This window comes from Phoenix dactylifera, chromosome 4 (assembly GCF_051530095.1).
Source record: "Phoenix dactylifera cultivar Ajwa chromosome 4, Ajwa_hap1_PhDact_Kaust_v1.1, whole genome shotgun sequence".
NCBI lineage: Eukaryota > Viridiplantae > Streptophyta > Magnoliopsida > Arecales > Arecaceae > Phoenix > Phoenix dactylifera.
Window position 1 is genome coordinate 28,851,771 of NC_143193.1, and position 20,964 is coordinate 28,872,734.

Below are 20,964 nucleotides of genomic sequence, written 5' to 3' on the forward strand. Positions count from 1 at the left end.
TTCCTTAGGAAGATCTTGATTTCTTGTTGGAGGTTGATCTTCTTCACCTTGCTGAATTGAATCTTCTTTGATCTCATCCTCATGTTGTTTGTCTTGTATGGAGAATTCCTTCATTCTGTCTTCAAGTATACCTGCATCACCATCTTTTTCTTTTCTAGAAGAATCTCCATTAGCTTCATCAAAAACAACATGAATGGATTCTTCAACAACGAGAGTTCTCTTGTTGAAAACCCTGTATGCTCTACTAGATGAGGAATAACCTAAGAAGATCCCCTCATCTGATTTAGCACTAAATTTACTTAGATTGTCCTTTCCATTGTTTAAAATAAAGCAGCGACAACCGAAAACATGAAAATAGCTTATATTTGGTTTCTTACTTTTCATCAACTCATAAGGTGTTTTCTTTAAGATAGATCTAACTAAAGCACGGTTTAAAATATGACATGAAGTATTTAATGCTTCAGCCCAAAAGTACTTTGGTAGATCCGATTCGCACAACATGGTACGAGCCATATCTGCTAGTGTGCGATTCTTCCTTTCTACCACCCCATTTTGTTGGGGTGTCCTAGGTACCGAGAAATTGTGATTGATACCAATTTCTTCACAAAATTTTTCAAAATGCTGATTTTCAAACTCGGTACCATGATCACTCCTAATTGTTTTTAGTTTAAGATTGAGTTCATTCGAAATCCTATTATGAAACTTGATAAAAGCGGAAAAGGACTCATCTTTGTGTGCAAGAAATGAAACCCATGTAAAACGTGAAAAATCATCAACAATTACAAGACCAAATTTCTTACCCCCTAGACTAGCAGTTCTAGTGGGTCCAAACAAATCCATGTGAATTAGTTCTAGGGGTTTTGATGTTGATACTATGTTCTTAGACTTGAAAGAGCTTCTCGTTTGTTTCCCTAATTGACATGTAGCACAAATTTTGTTCTTTTCAAAGTCTATTTTTGGTAGTCCTTTGACTAGATCTTTTGTAATCAATTTAGAGATTAAATCCATGCTAGCATGCCCTAACCTACGATGCCATAACCAACTAGTCTCATTGACTTTGGGATCCATGGCTACAAGACATTGGCCATCCTTCATGGTGAGATCATCAAGATCTACCATGTAAACATTTCCATGCCTATGTCCTGTAAGTATGATCTCATTGTCAACTGGACTACTAATTATGCATAGTGAAGATTCAAATGACACTTTAAAGCCCTTGTCACAAAATTGACTTATACTTAATAAATTATGTTTTAGTCCATTAACTAACAATACATTGTCAATAAATGAGGAGGGTGATATGGAGATTTTACCAACACCAATGATTTGACCTTTAGCATTGTCTCCAAATGTGACTACTCCTCCTTCTTTTGATTTCAAGGTGACGAAGAGACTCTTGTCACCGGTCATATGCCTTGAGCAACCACTATCAAGATACCACATTCTCTTTTTACTCCCGGCTGCAAGGCATACCTGCAAAATAATCATGTGAAGCTCTTAGGTACCCAAGTTTTCTTGGGTCCTTCTTGGTTAGTGTAGTTGGTTCCCTTAGGCACCCATACTTTAGTTGTGTTTTTACCCTTTACAAATGTATTCTTGTTAGTTTGAATCTTTCTTTGAATGCAAGAATAGGCTTTATGTCCACTTTTTCCACAATGAAAGCATGTAGGTTTTTCAGTTTTGACATCTTTTGCTTTCACAAAGAAATTCTTTAGATACTTTTGTTGTTTGCTAGTTTTATATCCTAATCCGGCTTTATTAAAAACAGCTTTTTGATTGGATAGAATAAGATTTAATTTTTCAGAGCTTTGTGTAAATTTCTCCACAATTGGTTTGTACTTATGTACCTCATTTTTAAGAACCAAATTTTCTTTAGCCAATTCTTCCTTATCATTTTTAAGGGATTCAACATTTTGTGCAAGTGAGGTATTACCATTGAGTAGGGATTTAACTTTTAGATTTAATTCCTTAATTAGTGTTTTTGCCGTTTCATTTTCAATGCTAAGTTTTGAATTTTTATTTTCTAGGTCAATGGTGTTAACATTTTTAACGCTCTCCTTCTCAATCAATAGGTTTTTAATATCATCCTTTAGTTTTTGATTGGAGGCCTTTAATTCTTTATTCTTTGCTCCTAACATACTACAATCACTCATGAGTTCTTGAAAAGCTTCATATAATTCTTCTAAAGTAAAATTTGTAGTTGAGCTTTGACATACCTCATCGTCTTCGAATGCCATGAAGCACAAGTTGGCGGTCTCTTCCTTCTCTTCCTCGGAGGAGGATGTGTCACTATCATCCCACGTTGCTTTCAATGCCTTCTTCTTCTTCTTTCCAAAGTGCTTCTTCTGTTGAGGGCATTCGGAATGGATGTGTCCCGGTCTCTTGCAATCATAACATATGATTGGGTCTCTTTTCTTTTCTTTTTCCTTTTCCCAATCATTTCTCCCTCCAAACTTCTTTCTTGGGAAGGGTTTCCTTCTTCTCATGAATTTCTTAAACTTCCTTACTATTAAACCCAAGTCCTCATCTTCGCTTTCTTCTTCACTCTCACTACTTTCTTCTTCACACACACTCGAAGTAGCCTTGAGTGCGATTGTCTTCTTCTTTGGCAAATCTTCTTCATGTTGCTTCATTGTGAGCTCATGCGTCATCAATGAGCCCAATAGTTGTTCAAGTCCCAATGTGTTGAGGTCTTTGGCTTCTACGATCGCCGTGACCTTCGCTTCCCATGCTTTCGGCAAAGACCTGAGAATTTTACTCACAAGTTCTGGATTAGTGTAAGATTTACCCAAACTCTTTAGACCATTTATTATATCGGTGAAGCGTGTGAACATGCATGAGATGGTTTCATTGGGTTCCATCTTAAATAACTCATATTTGTGAACTAGAATGTTCACTTTAGACTCTTTGACTTGATTTGTACCCTCGTGGGTAACTTCAAGCCTATCCCATATTTTCTTGGCGGAACTACAGGTGGAAACTCTATTGAACTCATTCACATCTAGAGCACAGAATAATGAGTTCATGGCTCTAGCATTGAGTTGAACCATCCTATTATCATTCTCATCCCAATCCTCCTCAGGTTTGGGAACTTGAATGCCATTAACCATGTAAGATGGTTCGTGTGGTCCCTTGATTATAACCCTCCACAAGGCATAATCTTGTGCTTGAATAGAAATCCTCATTCTAGTCTTCCAATAGGTATAATTTGTCCCATTGAAGAGTGGAGGTCTATTGGTTGCCTGCCCCTCAGCAGGAACATTGTTGAAGGGTGTTGCCATCTAGATCTTTGGCTAAGACGGTTAGGTCTTCAAGAAATACACAGAGCACCCGCTCTGATACCACTTGTTGCCCAGAGATGGTCACCCAAGAGGGGGGTGAATTGGGTGTTTTAAGATTTTTTGTCTAATTAAAAATAAAACACACAAGTGTATGTGCTAAAGTAAAGATAGAGGTATAAGAATAGTCAATCGCAAACACAAGGTTTTATAGTGGTTCGGAGCTTCCACTGCTCCTACATCCACTCCCCAAACACCTTTGGGAATTTCTACTATAATCAACGATTGCAGTACGGTAGTTTTGCGAGTGCACTACCCAACTCGTTGTTTTACACCGGGCTAACAACGAACCCTATAATCCCCCAATTTAACCTAGGCTTGGGACGCCTATCCCTTGTTCCAAGTTTCTTGACTGGAACAAGCACAATAATCAATGTTTTACAAAAGATTTGAAAGCTCTTAAGAAGAAATATAACAATGAGAAATAATAAAACCCGGAAGAACCCTTTTAGCCGTTGGAAGCATGGGAAATGGTGGTTCTTCCGATGTGGATCGCGTTGGCTTGAATGTGAGCTTTGAATGCCGAGTGGGAGAGAGTAGTTGAGCACGAAATCAGATGGGAAAGCTTGGATGCACTTGATTTCTTCTCTTGAAAGCTCTAACTCCCTTGAACCTCTTTCTTCTCTCTTGAATGATCTTGTGTTGGGTTGGTGAGAAGTTGTTGGAAGGCACTTAAGAGCTCCCTTTTATAGCCCAAAAAGCAAATAGATCTGTTAGACACAAAGATATGGAAGTTTGAAATTCAAACAAACCTGCAAAAGTGTGTCAGTCGCGTCCCAGGCGCTCCGGAGACGTCTCCGCTTCAACGCGAGATGTCTCGACTGTATGAATTTACTTTTGACGATGTTGGGAGTCGACTCGGTGCTTTACGGGGGCGACTCTGAGGATGAACAGTTTGAATGCTTGTTTTTTTGTTTTTCTGAGAGAGTCGCCTCGGCCCTTTACGGGGACGTCTCGAGATGTTTGTGCTTTTTGCATGGGGACGACTCCGCTGCCTCGGGGACGACTCCGCTGCTTTATCTCCAAAAAACAAGTCCTCTGGAATTCTCTGAGAGAGTCGACTCCGCTACCTAGGGGACGACTCCGCTGTTTTATCACCGAAAAACACATCCTCTGGAATCCCCTGAGAGAGTCGACTCCGCGCTCTCTGGGGACGACTCGGGAAGTCTGCTTTTTACTCGCGGGGACGACTCCGCGTCCTTTGGAGATGACTCGCGCGCATCCCTTGAAAAAATCGACTTTTCTGCCGCCTCTGAGAGAGTCGACTCCGCAGAGTCGGGAGTCGACTCCGACCCTGCGAGACGCCTCGCCAGGTGCCGGGGACGTCTCCAAGCGTGCCAATTCTTCCTGTTCGTGCCAGAGACGTCTCTGGGACAAACCGGAGACGTCTCGGCTGTCCCTGATCTGTTTTCTTCATCTCAAAAATTCTTCAATAAATCCTTAAAAAATATGGGAACATGCCTAGACATTTCTTAACAATATTCTTAATTAAACACATGAAATCCTCAATTAAATTGTTAAGATAAAGAGAATTATACTCTAGTGTTTTGTATTCATCAAAATCTATTAGGGGGTCAACACAAGATAAACATCCTAGCAGGTGTTGCAAACCCTAGCTCTTGATTCAAATTAAATTCGAATCTGATTCTTAGATTAGATTGATCTAATATGATTAGATCATGACCTAATATAGGTTAGCCAAGAGTTGGAACCCATTTGGCTTTAATTAGACCTAATTTGATTAGGTTTAATATTTTCTTTAAGTTGGTTAAACCCAATTGGATTGAGTTTGATAGGGCCTTCACTTCTGGACCATTGATCGCTCCCTGGATGAAGGATCTGGTCCACTGGTTGGCGCCTTCATCTGGACCATTGGATGGCTTCCTGGATGAAGGATCTGGTCCACTGGTTGGCACCTTATTCTGGGCCATTGGATGGCTTCCTAGATGAATAATCTGGACCATTGGTCAGCGCCTGAATTTGGACCACTGGATGGCTCCCTGGATGAAAGATCTGGACCATTGCTCAGCGCCTGAATCTGGACCACTGGATGGCTCCCTGGATGAAAGATCTGGACCATTGCTCAGCGCCTGAATCTGGACCATTGGTGATGGCATCTTGCTTCTGGACCATTGGATGACACCCTGGATGATGATGCCTTGATCTGGACTATTAGATGGCGCCTAGATCTGGGCCATTGGCTTTGATTCTCTGCATTTGGGCCCTTGGATCATCAGTATTTAAGAGGGAGACGTGAGAAAGAAGCGTATCATTAGATACGGCTTTTTCTGAAGCTTGATACGCCTCCCTCTCTCTCTTGTTGGCACCCTCTTATCACACCCTTTGATGCATGAAGGGATGGCTAGGATGCATCCCTTCACATCTATAAATAGGGAGCCATTCCACCGTATTCTTCATTCCAACTCCACCGCATTCTCTCTCCCTTATCCCTTCTTTCTTACAAGTCTTTGTCTCTTTCTATCATTGCTTCTCGAGTGTCCTAAGCCAAGACAAGGAGGTCTTCTTTAGGACAAAAAGATTAGAAGTGATTTAGAAAGGTGAAAGAAAAATAAGAGAGGAGAGAAAACAAGCCAATTTAAATCCTTTAGAAGGATTTAGCATTAAGGATCAAAAATCTTTAGAGCTAAAGTCTTGATCGAGTTTTCGTGTGGATCACCGTTGGAGGACGGACACTTGGACACCTTGTAGAGATTCTACAAACTTGGATTTAGCATTACAGGGATTCTTCTGTTTCAGCATTTATATTTATATTGTTTGATTGTTACCATTAAGGTGATCTAGGCTAATAAGGGTTTCATGTTAAGGAACTTTATTAAGAAATTTTTAAAATCCCTAGCTTCCGCTGGCCATCATGACATGATCGGAACCCTTCAGTGGTATCAGAGCAAAGGTCCAAGAGTTGTGACCGATCTCCGGAAACTCTCACGCGTGATCGTGTGACGAAGCGTGGTTCTCCGTCCGGAGGCATATAGAGATGCGTGCTTTGATAGGTATACATGGGTGTCACCCTATTTTTAATGAGACCGAACCCATGTAGGAGTGGAGACTCCCTCAGTGGAAGAAATTAGACTAACCGGACCCTCTTATCTATCCCAATTATGAAATTCTCTAAAATTATTAGGTCCTTAAAATGAAATGGTTATGAGGATAACTAGGTCATAGCCTCCCATTAAGTTGGGTGATAATGGGTCCAATGTTTTGATAATTATTGGAGGTGCCACCCACCTGGTACTTATCAAGCATTGAAATTGTCATTCAATATATGATGAGTTAAATGTACCTTCAATAGACGGTCAGGTAAGCCGAGCCACACTCGGGCTTGGTCGTCTATTAGTTATTAGACTTAATCCTATCATTTAATGGTTGGACCTGACTAGGGTATTCGGTGGAGGCGCCACACGCCTGCCGAAGAACCTAGGGCAAAATCATCACTAGAAGTTGCTTGGTGAAGTAATTGGTTAAGAACCTACCAATAGATGCATATGGGTTAGCCGAGCCACACTCGGGCCTATATGCGATCTATTAGGTTCTAATGCTCACTAAAGAATTAAGAGTAATTTTTTGAATTGAAGGTAGAGGCTACCAATTTGTATAAAATAGTGGAAGTACTTTTAGACTAAAGTTCAAGTCTATTGAGTTTAGTCAATTTATATACTAATAGCCAAATTTTTTTTTTATGCAGAAATGGCCACTAATTTGTCAATTCGCTCATTGTTGGACAATAACAAGTTGACTGGTCCAAATTTCAATAATTGGCATAGGAAACTGAAAATAGTGCTAGAGCATGAAAAGATCCTTTATGTGATAATGGATCCAGCACCTGAGCAGCCTGCTGCTAATACATCAAGATCGGCCAGAGACACTTATCAGAAGTGGCTTAGTGACTGGATCACTGTTCGATGCATCATGTTGGCAGCAATGAGTGATGAGTTTAGTAGGCATTTTGAGAATACGCAGCCAGAAGATATCATTCAAGTGTTGAATGAATCATTCGATGTTCCTGACAACGTTGAGAGGCACAAAACTAGTTGTGCCATCTTCAGCGTCCGAATGAAAGATGGAACCTCGGTAACTGATCATGTACTGTACATGATTGAGTTGATCGAGCGTCTAAGCTCTCTTGGCTTTTCCCTTCATGATCAATTGGGGAAGGATGCCATACTAAACTCATTGCCTAGATCATACCGTCCTTTTCTCATTCATTTTTGTATGACGAAACCTGTGGTAAATTATCACCAATTGTTGGGGTTACTACAGACGTTTGAGAATGATCACCAACTTCTTAAGAAGATGGTGAACTTTGTGGGAGGTTCATCCAAGGGTCGCCCCTTTAAGAAAGGAAAAAAGAAAAATAAAATCCAAAAGAAACAGATGCACCATGCTCAGCCTCGTCAGAAAAAGAATAAAAAGTCTAATCAGAGCAAGGCGGAGTGCTTCTTCTGCAAGAAGCAAGGACATTGGAAGAGGAACTGTCCTCTTTACGTTGCATCCCTCGATCCGAACCGGCTTAAAAAAAGTGGGCAATCAGTTGCCAATCAAGGTACTTATATGATAACACCTTGCAATTTTTCTATTTGTGATAATTCGACTTGGGTATTAGATACCGGTAGTCCTTTTAATATTTGCAATTCGTTGCAGGGGCTATAAGTCAGTGAGAGGTTTGAAGAAGGAGAAAGGTTTCTGAATGTTGGAGATGGAAGATCAGTTCTAGTTCTAGCTTTAGGAATTCTTAAACTTGAATTCAGCTCTCATGTAAATGTCCTTAGTGATTGTTACTATTGTCCAAGTTTTTTTATTGAATGCCATTTCTGTAGGCCTTTTGGCCAAAAATGGTTATGAAATATCAATAAAAAAGGATTATTGCAATATCATTTGGAATGGTGCTGCTGTAATGAATGGAACTCTGAGTAATGGCATTTACATTTTGTCACAGCCTGTTCATGTAATGTACAAGTCCAATAAGCGCCCTAGAATAGATAATGTCACGGATGTCTACCTTTGGCATTATAGGCTAGGACATATTAATAAGAACAGGATGAACATGTTAAGTAAAGAGGGAATCCTCGATGTTAATGATTGTGAATCATTGACAACCTGTGAATCATACCTTCTTGGTAAAATGACCAAATCACCTTTTACCGGAAAAGATGAACGAGCCAGTAACTTATTGATGTGGGCCAATGAGCACAAATGCTAGAGGTGGGTATTCATATTTCATTACATTTACAGACGACCTTTCTAGGTATGGTTATGTCTATTTAATGAGACATAAATCTGAATCATTTGAAATGTTCAAATTATATCGTAATGAAGTAGAAAAATAAACTGGAAAGAGTAGTAAAACTCTTTGATCAGATCGAGGAGGTGAATACCTCACTAGTGAGTTTTTGACATATCTAGGAGAAAATGGGATTCTCTCTCAATGGACTCCTCCTGGTACACCATAGTATAACGGTATATCAGAAAGGAGAAGTCGAACTCTGTTAGACATGGTTCGATCCATGATGGGGTTTGCTGATCTGCCCATATTCTTTTGGGGATATGCTCTTGAGTCAGCCTGCTACATTCTAAATAAGGTTCCAAGTAAGTCTGTAAATAAAACACCACATGAGATGTGGACTGGACGTAAGCCGATGCTCTCTTACCTTAGGATTTGGAGGTGTCCAGCGTACGTTAAACATTTGAAGACAGACAAACTTGAACCCAAGTCTGACAAATGTTTCTTTGTTGGTTATCCTAAAGAAACTAAAAGATATTACTTCTACTTTGCTGAAGAACAAAAGTTGTTTGTAAGCAATAGAGCTGTTTTCCTAGAGAAAGAATTCCTTAATGAAGGAACTAAAAGCTCTAATGTTGAGCTTAGGAAAGTTCAACATGTAGAAGATCCGATACAATCCACTGAACCAATTGAGTCAGATTTGATTAGATCAGATCCAGAATCCATCTTAGATGCACCATTAAGGCGATCAGGTAGAGTACCAGGTCAGCCGGACAGATACTACGGTTTCTTGGTCCGGGATGGGGATCCTATCGAACTTGATGAAAACGATGAGGATCCGATCACATATATGGATGCAATGCAGAGGTATGACTATGATAAATGGCTTGGATCCATGCAATCCGAAATGGAATCCATGAAGGTCAATGATGTATGGACATTAGTTGACCCACCCGAAGGGATTAAACCCATAGGGTGTAAGTGGATATTCAAAAGGAAACGGGGCACAGACGGAAAGGTAGAGACCTATAAAGCCCATCTGGTTGCCAAGGGATATCATCAATGTTATGGTATTGACTATGACGAGATATTTTCTCCTGTGGCAATGCTCAAGTCCATTCGGATTGTGCTTGCGATAGCAGCATATTTAGACTATAAAATCTGGCAAATAGATGTAAAGACCGTATTTCTAAATGGAGATTTAGAAGAGGAGGTATATATGATACAACCTGAAGGTTTTACATCTACAGATGAGTCTAAGGTGTGCAAGCTACAAAGGTCTATTTATGGATTAAAGCAAGCTTCATGGAGTTGGAATATACGTTTTGATAAGGTAATCAAAACATATGGCTTCATTAAGAATGAAGACGAACCTTGCATTTATAAATGGGCAAATGGTTCAGTTATTATATTTCTTATTTTGTTTGTGGATGACATTCTTTTAATCGGGAATGACATTCCTGCATTACAAGAAATAAAGATATAGCTATCATCTCAATTTGCCATGAAGGATTTGGGAGAAGCATCTTACATCCTAGGGATGAAGATCTATAGAGATAGATCTAGAAGATTGCTTGGATTATCCCGGTCCACATACATTGATACTATACTGAAAAGGTTCAGTATGATTAATTCCAAGAAAGGCTATCTTCCAATGGGCCATGGAATTAACCTCTCTAAAAGGGATTGTTCGACAATCTCTCAAGAAAGAGAGAGTATGAAAGAATTCCATATGCTTCGGTAGTGGGATCTATAATATATACCATGACATGTACTAGACCAGACGTGGCATACTCATTAGGAGTAGTGAGCAGATACCAGTCTGATCCAGGTAGCAACCACTAGAAGGTTGTAAAAATCATCCTTAAGTATTTGAGAAATACTAAAGATCAGTGGCTTGTCTATGGTGATTCTGACTTAAAATTTGAGGGATATACCGATTTAAATTTTCAGTCAGATCAAGATGATAGCAAGAGCGTGTCAGGATATATTTTCACTCTTAAGGGTGGGGCCATCTGCTGGAAGAGTTCCAAGCAGCATACAGTGGCAGATTCTACATGTGAAGCATAATACATCGCAGCATCTGATGCAGCCAAGGAAGCCGTATGGTTGCGCAAGTTCATCACCGAGCTGGAAGTGGCACCTTCCATTTATGGTCTAGTTTCTATATTTTGTGATAATACTGGAGCCATAGCTCAGGCAAAGGAACCTAAAGCACATCAGCGGACCAAGCATATTCTGCGACGCTATCACCTGGTTCGAGAGATTATAGAACGAGGTGATATTGATCTTCAGAAGATTGACACACAAAAAAAATCTGGCTGATCCATTTACCAAAGTCCTCGGCATCAAAGAGTTCAGCGAACACAAGTCAAAGATGGGTATTAGATACTGTGCCGATTGGCTTTAGGCTAAGTGGGAGTTGTTGGGAATTGTATCCAAATGTCAATCGTCAGCATATTGATGATTGAATTTTGTAAATGAATTGATAAATTAATAAAGTATTATTTGGCATTATTCATCATTTCATTTTCAAATGAACTCTTATATGATGAAGTCCTTAGGACTTATGTTATGATAAAGGAGGATTTGTCTTTAAGTCCTTAAACTTGTTCGCGACCAAATGATATGTTGTTACTAAAACGACAACATTATCGAGATTAGATCGTTGTGTGACATATACGTTGGTTATCCTCTTAACCAAGGAGTGTGGAGTACATTTCACTGAACGTGACCAATTCCGGAACGCTCTACTGTCAAAAGATGTTCCGAGTGGATATGGGTATAAGTTTGGCCCTCTGACCTGAGATCGCAACTTGTGACTAGCAAGCAACTCACTGTACTTTGGTACCGGACTACCTAAATTTCTAATTCAGTGACGGAAGGTCACTGGGTGCAGTCAAGTACTTGCGTAGTCAGTTGTGAGTCGAGATGGAATTGACGCCTCCTGAAAATAGAAGATAATATCTTGTGATTAATTTAGCAAAACCTTGGCCAGGGTAATCCCAGTGAGGAGTCACGGGATATCTAAAGTTAATCATATAATGGATGTACTAATTATTGGGTTGACAGTGAGCTCTAAGTCATCCTAGCATTAGGAGTCAAAGAGATTGAATTATACAGTAACTATAGTCCAGGGTTTTAGAATATTTGCTTCGCATATATTCTGCCTATTCGGACGTCGGGTACCATTGCTAGATGGTCACATCAATTAGTATAGGAAGACGTTCCTATACTACCGACTTAGGTTCGAACCTATGAGGTCACACGCATAAAAGTTTCTAGGTTGATCAAATGGCTGATTGATGATTAAGAATCATTCAGGGGTAATTTGGTCAATTCGATTGACAAATTATCTAAAGCAAAAATTGCATTAAAATAATTATTGAATTATTGAAGGATTAATTAGCAATTAGATTGCTAATGAACTCAATTTGATTGAGTAATTAGGCTTAGGTTGAGCTAAATGGAATAGGATTCAATTTGGGCTGCATCACGGTTTGACCTAATTGGATTGGGTTCAACCCAAGTAGATTGAGCTTGACCCAATTGATGGAACTTGACCCAATTGGATTGGGCTTGATCCAAATCAATTAGAAGACTTTATTTGATGAGGATTATGAGTCCAAATAATCAGAATTGGATAAGAAGAAGAATCCCTAAATTTTAGGAACCCATCTTTATCTTCTTGGAGAAGAATGACACCTTAATTTGTCTCCAATATTTTCTATGCCTATCCTCTTTATTTTTGGCCAAAAATTGGCATGTGAAGAGGGGAGGCATGGGGCTATATTTTCTATAAAAATGGCACCTTGATGAATTTCCTAATTTGTAGGGATTGCATGGTGCATGAAATAGGGTGGTCTGCGGCTGAACTTTGGATGCATGAATTCCTATCTTTTAGGGATCCAAAATGCACAAAATTTGGATACGTTTATCTCCTCTTAGCTGCCAAACCACCAGAATTTTTTGGAAATTTTATCAGCCAAATTAGTTGGCTAAATTAGGTGTGAGGCGTGGGATGGTCTTTTGGCTATAAAAGACCCCCATGCCTTGGGTTCAACATATACCATATTTAGAGGTTTCAAAAAATTCTGAAAAAATCAGCATGCTTAATATCGAAGAATCTAGGACACACTTTCATCAGCATGGAAGGAAGTAAAAGAGGTTACTTACCTATGAGTCATGGCATACGTCTCTCTAAGAAGATGTCTCTTAAGACATTTGAAGAGAGGAATAGAATGAATTCTATTTCCTATGCTTCGGCAGTAGGATCAATAATATATGCTATGCTATGTACCAGACCTGATGTTGCTTATGCCTTAGGCATAACAAGCAGATTCCAGGCTGATCTAGGAGAGGATCATTGGATAGCTGTGAAAAATATTCTTAAGTACTTGAGAAGGACTAAAGATATTTTTCTAGTTTATGGAGGATCTGAGTTGAAACTAGAAGAATTTTCTGATTCTAGTTTTCAGTCAAACCCAGATGATAGCAAGTCCACTTCAGGATATGTCTTTATCCTAAATGGTGGTGCAGTGAGCTGAAAGAGTTCCAAGCAGCAAACTGTAGTTGACTCAACTACTGAGGCAGAATACATTGCTGTAAGTGAAGCCGCTAAGGAAGTTATCTGGATGAAGAAGTTTATCTCTGAATTGGGAGTAGTTCCTGAGATTGCTGAACCAGTCCCAGTTTATTGTGATAACACTGGAGCTGTTGCTCAAGCAAAGGAACTAAGGTCTTATCACAAATCCAAGCACATTCTAAGACGCTTCCACCTCGTTTGAGAGATTGCCGAGAGACAAGACATAGTCATTGAATCAGTAAACACAAAGAACAACCTAGCAGACGCGTTCACTAAAGCTCTACCACAACAGCAATTCGATTGCCACCTCGATTGTATGGGGATGAAATATAAGGACGATTGGCTTTAGTGCAAGTGGAAGATTGAAAGAATAGATGCCCTACAAGCTAATCGCAATATGTATTGTGAAGGGTTTTCTTTTGATTTTTCAAATCATGTACATGATATTTAAATATGAATAAAGGCATTGTGTTTTATCGTATGCTGTTGATTATATTTGTGATAAACCTCTTAGATTAGGGCAATAGTTTTGAGGCTATGATGAGATCATACTAGTGAGACCTAAAATCCTAAAATCCTAATCTTAAATATTCTCAGTCATTGGTACATTGAGTCAGGGATCAATGTTTACCGGAAAGACTGGCACATCTTATGTATGCTCGATGGAGAGGGTGATTGAGCTCACAATTACTTGTGTGGAGACACTAATACAAAGATGTGGGTGCTCATTAGAGGAATGAGTTCACTGAATTGACCTACAAAGAGAAATCTTATGAAGTCTTACTTACATGTCAAAAGATGATTTTCTTAGTGGAAGTTGTGCAAATGATCCTTTGATCTGAGATCACCATAGTATCTTGTGCACATAAATTCATATTTTGGTTTCCACTCATTCCTGACAATAAGTTATGTACGAGGTCTTCTGGATATGGTGCATTGTGTACGAAGGTTATGAGTAGGTCAACAAGAAATTAATCACTTCTAGTAAGAGAATATCACATCCTATTTATTCTAATCATATGATAATTCAGGAACCTTTGATCAAAACACAATGAAAATTAGAAAAAGTTTCTAATGTTTCATTATTCGAATTATCATTAGAAGATTGAGAAATATATGAATATGAAATTGAGTTTGACATATATTCATACTCATATACATATTCAGGATGCAGTTTGATTAAAGGACTGAATTGCACGGTAACTTGTCATTGAAGGGTATTTTTTGTATTTCTATCAAATTCCATATTTTTTGGATAGACATGACACGTTGCTAGACGTCAATCTTGTCTTATAGGTTTGATCGAATTAAAGAGTTTAATTCGATCACCAATTAGAAAGGATTCTAATTGTTAAGTTCGGATTCGCGCAGTTTGGACTTAAATCAATTAGAAGAGTTCTAATCAAGTTGGGTCAACTCGCACTCACACCTATTGCTGGCTAAGTATGGAACCCAATGGGTCACACACAAGAAAACTTATTAAGGGTCTAATTGGATTAGATTATGTTTGCAAGATAAACATCCTAGCAGATGTTGCAAACCTTAGCTCCTGATTCAAATTAAATTCGAATCTGATTCTTAGATTAGGTTGATCTAATATGATTAGATCATAACCTAATATGGGTTAGCCAAGAGTTGAAACCCATTTGGCTTTAATTAGACCTGATTTGATTAGGTTTAATATTTTCTTTAAGTTGGTTAAACCCAATTGGATTGGGTTTGATAGGGCCTTCACTTCTAGACCATTGATCGCTCCCTAGATGAAGGATCTGGTCCACTGGTTGGCGCCTTCATCTGGACCATTGGATGGCTTTCTGGATGAAGGATCTGGTCCACTGGTTGGCGCCTTATTCTGGACCATTGGATGGCTACCTGGATGAATAATCTAGACCATTGGTCAGCGCCTGAATCTGGACCACTAGATGACTTCCTGGATGAAAGATCTGGACCATTGCTCAGCGCCTGAATCTGGACTATTGGTGATAGCATCTTGCTTCTGGACCATTGGATGGCACCCTGGATGATGATGCCTTGATCTGGACCATTAGATGGCGCTTAGATCTGGACCATTGGCTTTGGTTCCCTGCATTTGGGCCCTTGGATCATCAGGATTTAAGAGGGAGACATGAGAAAGAAGCATATCATTAGATACGGCTTTTTCTAAAGCTTGATAAGCCTCCCTCTCTCTCTTGTTGGCACCCTCTTATCACACCCTTTGATGCATGAAGGGATGGCTAGGATGCATCCCTTCACATCTATAAATAGGGAGCCATTCCACCGTATTCTTCATTCCAACTCCACCGCATTCTCTCTCCCTTATCCCTTCTTTCTTACAAGTCTTTGTCTCTTTCTAGCATTACTTCTAGAGTGTCCTTAGCCAAGACAAGGAGGTCTTCTTTAGGACAAAAAGATTAGAAGTGATTTAAAAAGGTGAAAGAAAAATAAGAGAAAAGAGAAAGCAAGCCAATTTAAATTCTTTGGAAGGATTCAGCATTAAGGATCAAAAAGCTTTAGAGCTAAAGTCTTGATCGAGTTTCCGTATGGATCACCGTTGGAGGGCGGACACTTGGACGCCTTGTGGAGATTCTACAAACTTGGATTTAGCGTTACAGGTATTCTTCTATTTCAGCATTTATATTTATATTGTTTGATTGTTACCATTAAGGTAATCTAGGTTTATAAGGGTTTCATGTTAAGGAACTTTATTAAGAAATTTTTAAAATCTCTAGCTTCCGCTTCCCATCATGATATGATCGGAACCCTTCATGTAAATGGATCTATAAAAGAAAGATAGGTTCAGACGGAAAGGTAGAAACCTATAAGGCAAGGCTAGTGGCGAAAGGATATAGTCAGCACGAAGGCATTGACTATCAGGAGACCTTATCACCTGTAGCTATACTGAAATCCATTCGAACTTTGCTTGCCATTGCAGCATTTCATGATTATGAAATATGGCAGATGGATGTGAAAACTGCTTTCCTGAATGGATATCTTGATGAAGATATCTATATGGAGCAGCCTTTGAATTTCACTGCCAGTGATGGAGATCACAAGGTCTGCAAGCTGCAAAGGTCCATTTATAGACTGAAGTAAGCATCTCGGAGTTGGAACACTCGTTTCGATGACGCAATCAGAACGTTTGATTTCATCAAAAATGAAGAGAAACCGTGTGTTTACAAAAAGGTTAGTGGGAGTGCTGTCGTATTTCTCGTACTGTACGTGGATGACATCCTCTTAATTGGGAATGATATTCCCATGCTAACCTCAGTCAAGGTCTGGCTATCAAAAGAGTTCTCCATGAAAGACCTTGAGGAAGCATCCTATATTTTGGGGATAAAGGTCTATAGAGATAGATCTAAGAGGATGCTTGTCCTATCACAGAAGATATACATAGAGGAGGTGCTGAAGAGGTTCAGCATGGAAAACTCCAAAAGGGATCTTTTACCCCTTAGGCATGGGATTCATCTCTCCAAGAAGATGTGCACCAACACATCTGAAGAGATTCAACGCATGAGCAAGATCCCTTATGCTTCGGCAATAGGGACCTCATGTATCGCCGCCTCTAAAGTTGCTAAGGAAGCCTTCTGGTTCAAGAAATTTATTGCAGAGCTAGATGTAATGCCATCGGATGCCATAACACTCTATTGCGATAATAATGGCGCCATAGCTCTTACTAAGAAGCCAAGGTCTCATCAGAAGTTCAAGCATATAGAGCGGCATTTTCACCTCATACACGACTACCTCGAAAAGAAATATATCGAGATGCAGAGAGTAAACTCCGCAGACAATGTGGCGGACTCGTTCACTAAGCAGCTAAGTCAGCAGAAGACTGAAGCCCATCTTGAGAAGATGGGACATAGATATATGACTGATTGGCTTTAGTGCAAGTGGGAGATTGTTAGATATATGCCCTAAAAGCCAATATGGCTGACACATTATTAATTGTGGGACATAGTTTTGTACTTAACTTTATTATTATTGAATAATAAATGGGCATCATTTTCATTTATATTGTTTATGTGTCTATGAATCGTCCAAGAAATTAATAAGATGATGATGCATATTCTCAAGAGTTGAGAATTTGAGCCATGTGTCATTGGTGATTAATTCTTAAATATTCCTGATCGATGGATCATCACGAGGACGGTGATCGATCAAATAAGATCAGTGCACACATCACTTTTCTTATGAATGAACGAATCTCGAGTCCACAGTATAGCAACACTGAAATGATAGTGCGGGTGCTTGTTAGAGAACAAGGATACTAAGCGTGACCAGGACAAGAAGTCACTTGGATGTCTATCCACTCGTCAGTGACTTGCTTGATGTTGCAGTAGTGTGACTGGTCCTTTGACCTGCAGTGCTTCGGCTACTTACAGTGAGGTTATTGTTGTTTGACTGTACGTATACATGGTCTCTAGACATATGGGTCCTTGTAGTATAGATTGGCTGCAGTAGGTTCACTATAGGAGTAGGATATGCACCTACATGGAATCTATCGACCTTGATAGATGAGGAGTGATCCTATGTGATTTATAAGACTTAGTTCGTAAGACCTCGATCGGGGCAGTACGTACAGTGGAGAAAGAGTTTTCCACTCCCGAACTTAAGTCGAATAAATCTAGACATATGACAGATGACGGGGTTTGACGAGTTATCCATGACCTCCGTTCTGTAGGGATCCAAAATAGAAGGACTGTATCATACCATAACTATACCTAGAGATTCATCATTCCATTCTGCTGGGTAGCCACTACATGCTGCTGGTGTCACTGAAAGTGATCCTATGATGCCAGTAGTGATAGCATATTGAAATTTAAAACTTTTCAAAATCAATAGCTGTACCTGTTCGGGTTGCCTACGTACCCCTTCACAAGGAAGATCAAGCCATACGTAGTTCTTTTAATTTTGAAATTTACAGTGGAAAATCGAATTAAACATTTTAATTCTAGCATGCATAAGAAATCAAATTACAAAGTACCACTACAAGTATTCATGATCAATATGCCGGGATCGTTTAAATGATTATGTTAAATTTATTACACGATTAATTTCTGTTGCTGGGGGTCCAAACCGAGAACGATTGGCACAGCGGTGTGAACGGGGTTCCCTTTGAATTGCTTTGGTTGCGCTCCACCTTCCGCCGGAAAACCTGCAAGCAAGCCTCGCACCACCACTGGGGTAGTGGGGGCCCTCCGACGATCAAGTTAGAGGGAATCGAAGGAGAGGTAGCAGGTAAGATGATGCTATGGAGAATCTTGCTTACCCTCCCCCTTCCCCCCCAGCCCCATATATATCAGCTGGGGGGTTTTTCTGGGGATTGGTCATCGTGTGGCACGATGGGGTTGCCACTGACGTGGCCGTTACAGGGCGTCGTGGGGCAGCGCCGGGTACGGCCATGGCAGGGCGTAGTGGAGCTCCGCTTTGTACGGTTGTTACAGGGGATCGTGGGGCAGCGCCGGATTCGGCCGTTGCAGGGAGTAGTGAGCAAGGGGCCGCGGCGTGCCTCAGGAGAACAGTCTGTTGTTGTCAAGAGATTGCCGACCCGAGGTCGGATTGCTGGATCAAGGGGCAACCGACTCGGGGTCGGACTGCTGGATCAAGGGGCAGCCGACTCGGGGTCGGGCTGCGGAGCCGAAGATATCCGACCCGAGGTCGGATTGCTGGATCAAGGGGCAGCCGACTCGGGGTCGGGCTGCGGAGCCGAAGATATCCGACCCGAGGTCGGATTGCTGGATCAAGGGGCAGCCGTAGTCTTCCTGGGCGCGCGTGCCGGTCACGTGGGGCATGGTGGCTAAGTTCCCCCGTAACAGTAGCCCCCCACTTCCGAGCCTGGAACCAGGAGGGGAACGGGTGAAGGGAGTGATGCTTCGAGATTGCCGCCATCCCTCGGAAAGGCGCGCGCGCTCCGAGCTCCCCGCTCTTTTTTTATGGCGTATGGCGGTTGTCGCTGATCTGGCGGTCTGCGGATTTCGGCGGACATCCTTCCTTAATAGCGTCGATTCGCCTTTGGGGCGAGAACGATCCTTCGGTAGCCAGGCATCCTCTGGCGTCACCGAGGCGTCACCCGCCTTTCTGCCTATTTAACCGGGGGCCCTCCCCCGTCCGCCTTTCTCTTCACAGGCATCCTCGAGTTTCTCCCTTGTGCTGTTGCCGTTGCCGTCGGACTGTTCGTTCGCTCCTCCTTTGACGCTCTCGGAGCCGTTCTTCCTTCCCTTCCGGTGAGTTGCCCCACTCTTCAATTTAGGGCTCTCCGTACTTTCTCCTTTCGTATTAGTGTACCCCAGTCGTTCCGGTCCCTTCTCCCCTCTTGACCCCGTCCTGACCGTAGATTCTCTGGCCGTTAGGGATGGACGAAGTAAGAGCGGACCGCATTTAGTCGGAGCTGGTCCCCAAAGACCTAGATAGGTTCGTGGCCCGGTACCACCTTCCCGAAGCCTGCAACGTTACGCTCCCGGGGCCTGAGGAGAGGATGTCCCATCCTCCTCCAGGGAAGGTCGCCATTAATGAGGACATCCTTCGGGCTGGGTTCCGCTTTCCCCCCTCGGACTTAGTCGTGCAGGTGCTTCGAGGTTTAAGAGTGGCGCCGACGCAACTGGTGCCGAACTCATGGCGTACCCTGACGGCCTTCCAGGTTCTCTGCCGCATGCACGAGGTTCCCGCCACCCTGAATGTCTTTTGGGAATGCTACGGCCTGAACGGCCACCCCCGGGACAGAGGGTGGTGGTGCTTTGCGCGCGGCGAGGGTGCGGCCTCGTCAAGGAGGCTCCTTCCTCCATTCATGGCTGGAAGGAGCGTTTCTTTTTCATCGACGTAGATCCCTCTTGGGGAATCGGGACAACCTGGGAGACGCCGATGAAGTCCCCGATCGGCCTATCGAGGTTGTCAAGGGAGGAGTCCGATGGCGTCGCCGTTTTGAGGGGGTTGGTTGCCGAGGGCCGGCTCCCCCCGGTGGCTCGCCTTATTTCCGAGGATGCCTTGGTGAACGTCGGTCTGAGCTCGGTCCCCGCCGACCGTGAGCCCGCCATCACTTCTTCTTTTTTAGCTCTTTTCTCCTCTTTCGTTTCTTCTTTCCATCAGCTTCTCAGTTTCTAACCATCTCGTTCTTTTTGCAGAAATCGACGACGTCATGCAGTCGGACAGGGCAATGGCTGTTAGTAGGGCGTCCCTACTGGAAGCGGTCCGGAGGAAGAAACGGACTCCTCCGAGCGGGGTCCCACCGGCGAAGAAGCCCCGCCAGCAGGCGACTCCGACGCCGAAGATGGGTCCGGGCCCACCGATCAGGGGGACGCCGCGGGCTCGGACCGACAGTTGACGCCGTATCAGCCCTCCGGTGATGAGACTACCGCTTTTCCGGAGGTGTCATCCGGGCGCGCCCGAGACGGCCGGGTCGGACGCGGTCGGTCCCCAGCCCGGCCTTCAACTCGGTCGGCCTCGGATGATACGAGGGGGGCGCGCCGAGGCCTCGGCCGAGCGGGACCCTGTCGATTTCTGGCGCGGCCCCCGCCCCGAGCACGGTCGGCATGACTCTCCCTCAAGCAATGGGTAAGGGTAAGGCCACAGAACCACCGTCCGGCTCCGAGGCGAAGTCGGGGTCGGCCTTCACTTTCGCCGGCGCCCGAAACCTCATCGAGACGGTGCTGCTGGAGGGTGACCGTAGGCAGGTCCGGCAGATGAGGATCCCTGAAGTCGGAGCTGCCAGCTGCGTCTGCCTCATGTCGGTGAGTGTTCTTTTGGTCGCTTTCGTCATTTATAGGCTCTATTGATCCCCGTCTGACGCTCTCATTTTTTCTGTCTCTTAG